The sequence below is a fragment of the Pseudorasbora parva genome, chromosome 23, assembly GCF_024679245.1.
Source record: "Pseudorasbora parva isolate DD20220531a chromosome 23, ASM2467924v1, whole genome shotgun sequence".
NCBI classification, from domain to species: domain Eukaryota; kingdom Metazoa; phylum Chordata; class Actinopteri; order Cypriniformes; family Gobionidae; genus Pseudorasbora; species Pseudorasbora parva.
The window spans coordinates 7,523,893-7,529,085 of NC_090194.1; the positions used below are offsets into that span (position 1 = coordinate 7,523,893).

The 5,193-nt window shown below is 40.2% G+C and overlaps 1 long non-coding RNA gene across 1 annotated transcript; it reads left to right on the forward strand.

Moving 5' to 3' along the window:
• The first annotated feature begins 1,416 nt into the window (after positions 1 to 1,416).
• LOC137062676 (uncharacterized) lies at positions 1,417 to 4,579 on the forward strand. The gene is made up of 3 exons (XR_010901264.1): positions 1,417 to 1,625; positions 4,007 to 4,127; positions 4,313 to 4,579. It is a non-coding gene; the product is annotated as an uncharacterized lncRNA (long non-coding RNA).
• Positions 4,580 to 5,193: the final 614 nt, after the last annotated feature.

Sequence of the window (5,193 nt, forward strand, 5' to 3'; positions counted from 1 at the left end):
TGCATTATACAAACAATAACATCCTTTTGGCCAGTGTAATCTTTCATATAAATTTATTTTATATCATATTAAGTTGCCAGCCGGACTTTGTTTGTTATTTGTTTGTTTATCAGTTGCCATAACTCTCTTTCATTAGCTGGAAAAGAACATCTGCACTGCACCAGAAAATTCATTTCAGTTACGACAGTGAGCGTTTTGGAAGGTCTTTTGAGAAAGTTAATCACAATTGTATTTCTTAGTATTTCTGTGTTTGTATCAAGAAAACCTTGATTTATCACATAATTTGTGCGACCACAGCATAAATTGCTTTTATACACGGTTTCTTTTTCAATATGTATTTAATTACGTTTTCACTAAGTTTTGATTTTAAAAAAATGAAATCAACCCTTAAAAACCACTCAAAAATATAATGTGTAATATTGTTACCATAATTCTTTTTACAGATGATTCTGATTCTATAACATTTTTTACAGTGACTTTTCATAGAAATGTATATAGCATGAAAACACACCGATAACATCATGGCATAACATTATGACCACTGAAATGGGAAGTGAATGACACTGATTATCTCTTCATCATGCCATCTGTTGGTGGTTGGGATATATTAGGGCATTTTGTCCTCAAAGTTGATGTGTTAGAAGGAGGAAAAATGGGCAAGCGTAAGGATTTGAGTGAGTTTGACAAGGGCCAAATTGTGATGGCTTGACGACTGGGTCCGAGCATCTCCAAAACTGCAGCTCTTGTGGGGTGTTCCCGGTCTGCAGTGGTCAGTATCTATCAAAAGTGCTCCAAGGAAGGAACAGTGGTGAACCGGCGACAGGGTCATGGGTGGCCAAGGCTCATTGATGCACGTCGGGAGCGAAGACTGGTCTGTGTGGTCTGATCAAACAGACGAGCTTCTGTAGCTCAAATTGCTCAAAAAGTTAATGCTGATTCTGATAGAAAGGTGTCCAAATACACAGTGCATCACAGTTTGTTGCGTATGGAGCGCCATAGCCGCAGATCAGTCAGGGTGCCCATGCTGACCCCTGTCCACCGCCGAAAGCATCAACAGTGGGTGCGTGAGCATCAGAATTGGAACACGAAGCAATAAAAGAAGGTGGCCTGGTCTGATGAATCACTTTTTTTTTTTACATCACGTCGATGGCCAGGTGCGTGTGTGTCGCTTACCTGGGGAACACATGGCATCAGGATGCACTATGGGAAGAAGACAAGCAGGCGGAGGCAGTGTGATGCTTTGGGCAATGTTCTGCTGGGAAACCTTGGGTCCTGCCACTACTTTGACATGTACCATCTACCTAAGCATTGTTGCAGACCATGTACACCCTTACACAGAAACAGTATTCCCTGGTGGCTGTGGCCTCTTTCAGCAGGATAATGCGCCCTGCCACAAAGCAAAAATGGTTCAGGAATGGTTTGAGGAGCACAACGAGTTTGAGGTGTTGACTTGGCCTCTAAATTCCCCAGATCTCAATCCAATCGAGCATCTGTGATGTGCTGAACAAACAAGTCCAATCCATGGAGGCCCCGCCTTATACAACTTAAAGGATCTGCTGCTCACAAATTGGAGCCAAATACCACAGCACACCTTCAGGGATCTAGTGGAGTCCATGTCTTTACAGGTCAGGGTTGTTTTGGCAGAAAAAGGGGGATCAACACACTATTAGGAAGGTGGTGTAATGTTATGCCTGATTGGTGTATATTTCATAGACAACTGAAGCATGATGGTGTGGCCTCAGAGAGAAATTTGGAGCGAGAAAAAATACTTTTACAAAGGACAAAAAATAGTCAAATTAATTAATAAGGATATAAATCATATTAAAAAACGTTATGTGCGGGTCATAAATCTTTCAGTGCATACAGTATGTTTCTTTATTTTCTTTTATATGGATGATGGATACATCACATCTTCAAAGTGGGCCTCATTTCAGCTCAAACTTGTTGAGGCGTCTCATGTTGGACAGCGACATGAGAAGCTCAAGATGATTCTTCAGTGTGATGCCTAGGCTTGTTTGAAAACTAGTAGGATACATGTGCTTCTCTAGTGACTCAAAGTTTCCATTTTCCAAAGGGTGTGAGAGCTGGTTAGAAATGGCCAGGAAACGTGCTATTCTTTTAGGAAATGAGCAAAGGCTAACATGTTTCAGTAGGATTATTGTCATGAATCCAAAGAAGCTGCATGGGCATCATCTTCCATCATTTGTAACACCTTGAATTAGCAATAGCAAATTGGCAAAGCAGCTGTGTGCTCAATTTTTCTTTCTTTTTTATTCCAAAGTATATGTTAATCTTGCCATGTATTGTGTTTTTTGGCATTACCCTTTAAAGCGGACAGCGTCTCTCATAACTCAAAAACTGCTAAGCAAAATAAAAAAAATAGCTCGGAGCGATCTCCTTTGTACTTCTCTGAACGGACTCCAGCACTATCCATCAAATAATCTCCCACAAATGTTCTTTTCCATGTCTGCACACATCAGTCAATAAAATACAACACACCCTTCACTGTAAAAGGTCTTTGTCAGCTAACCTAAAATGTGGTCTGATGTAGCGGGATTGTCTTTGTCTGATGTTTGTACTTTTGGGTTTTAAAGTCTTTTATGTAAGTGTCTTTTATTTTGATATGGTTAATATTATAAAGGTCTCATTTCCTGTCTATAGTTTCCTGTTCCCTTTGTTTCTTGTTTCCAGTTCAGCCTTTTCATGTCCTTGGGTGTGTTTATGTCTACTCCCTTATCTGTTTCTGAAGCTGTCTCTTCTTAAGATTCCTACTTTATAGTAAGCAAAAAACAGTATATGACAGGAATAGTATTTCTAAATAGTTTCATAAAACATTAAGCAAAATTACCCTGATGACCTCTTACTTTTGGTGAGATTCTGAAATGCGAGATACTGAGATACACAATGAAATGTATAATATTGGTGTATTTTTGTTTGCTGTAATCCAAATCTTTCAAATATAGCCCTTTAGCGATCTTTAATTCTCAGCAGCGACCATAAATGTCAAATCCCGTGCTCATTATGATGAATTCAAATAAAAAAATTGTGCCCTCAAGAAGCGTTACCACATGTTTTACAGCAGTGATATCAAGCGCTCATTGGCTCTCCTCTGTTTTGTTGTGTTTCTAGTAATGGGCAGGCTGAGGCTTCGTGATTGGCCCTGTCCCAAATGGCACACTTCATGTGCACTTTCGGTCTTGTGCACCCTCAATGGCTGCTGCGTGTCCGTGTCCGTTAAGCCCACTAGACCGTAGGGTGTCATATTTGTCATTTTAGGTCTCAGAAGGGTGCCGGTGAACACTTCTGGCCAGCCTGCACTAGTGTGGGTTATGCAGCGCACTTTTTCCCGGCAGTCAAAACGGCAGTACGTCATGAAAGTCCGGACTCCGAGAAAGACTGTGAGGGTTTAGGTACCATTTGGGACAGGGCCTTACAATGGCCGCTATGTGCTTGTGTCCATTAAGTCCACAAGACCGCAGGGTGTCCCGTTCATCATTAACGCTTAAAGAAGGGTGCTCGTGAACGCTTTGCGGATGCTATGCGCACTTCAGCTGAGCCCGCAAGTTTGCGAGCTACACAGATGATTTCTACCCGGCAGTCAAAGCGGCATTACATCGTGAAAGTGCGTACTCAGAGCAAGACCGTGAGGGTTAGGGTGCCATTTTGGACAGGGCCAAACACTGAAGCAGTTGAAGCAAATGTGCCAGCTTGTGAAGCTTCAAAACAATTCGACACCCGTCTCCACGGAAACCCCTGCTGGTCAGTACAGTGTAAATGCAACAAAAACCAAGGCCAAACATGCATAACCAAACACCTTTTACAAATCTATGGCAAATGTTTTATTGAAAGTAAAATCTTTAAAATGCAATTAACTAATCATCTAATAAAATTAAATATTAAGTGTCTATATGTTCTTTTATCAATTGGCAGGGCTTATTTTGTTTGTTTCATGGCTCAGATAAACAGACCAATACAAGACTATTAACTACTATTATTCCTTTAGCAGTGTTGACGGACAGACGAACAGACTGCCATTATAAAACTTGGAAGAGCCAGGACATTTTTAATATAACTCTATGACTGAATTCTGACAGAAGAATGCCATATACACCTAGGATGACTTTAGGGTGAGTAAATCATGGGGTAATTTTCATTTTTGGGTGAACTATAACCACAAACTTCTGAAAAGTGTTGTGTTCTGCAGTTTTATTTGTATTAGCCTAAAATATCTGTTTATCTTTATGAAAATGGAATATTTTTACAGCTACAACAAATGTTACTGAAAACAGCTTTATTTGCGACCCTTATACAGGTGTTTGAATGATCATTGTCTCAACGTTTGGTGGATCAAGGTCCTTTCTAGAGTCCAAACTGACTCATGGAACTAGTGAGTTGGAGACATAATTTCATCAGGAGCCTTCATGAGATTAAAACCTGGATTTTAATGCCTTTTACACAAAGAGGAAGCAAGACACACCGGGCGCTGTGTCAGCTTTCCATCTAAATGTTCTCTATTGTGCGCTCTGTTGTGGGATGTATTATATCTGATCCATAAAGATTCCTCTTGAGCACACAATAGGCCTGTGAGCACCTTCTTCCATTCTGTAACTCTCCTTTTTGAGCCATCTGTGAGATTGCCACTGCCAAACCTGTAATGGCTCGATTAACATTAAAATAATATATATTGTGTAATGCAGCTGTTTGGGGTGCAAAGGTTGGCAGCTCGATTTACAGAGGAAAGCTTTTACTTGAGTAAGACTTACACTAAGTTTATCCTCCTGTCACAGGTAGACCCCATTACTCCATGGAAAATAAATAGGGTAAGGTAATCTTATGACTGCCTTAAAATGACAAAAGTGTCTCCGGGTTGCTGAAATTTGCGCACTTTTGTTGAGGAAGGAACTTCAGGGAATCTCAACACCACAAATGGTAAAAGCCTAGATGAGCTTGAGCTTCATTAGAGAGTGAAACATGTGGTTTCATACAGACAGGAGACAGTTTCCCCGATTCTTATAGCAGGTTTTTCTTTTTTTCCGTGTCTATGAGACTCCCAGTGTTGGAAATACGGAACACATCTGGCTGTCAGATCTGTAAAGTCAAATGCAAATAAGAAGAAGGGAAAAAAAATGGATTATATTATTCTTTTGCATCATGATTTTAACTTTTCTGCATGTATTATGACATTATAAATGG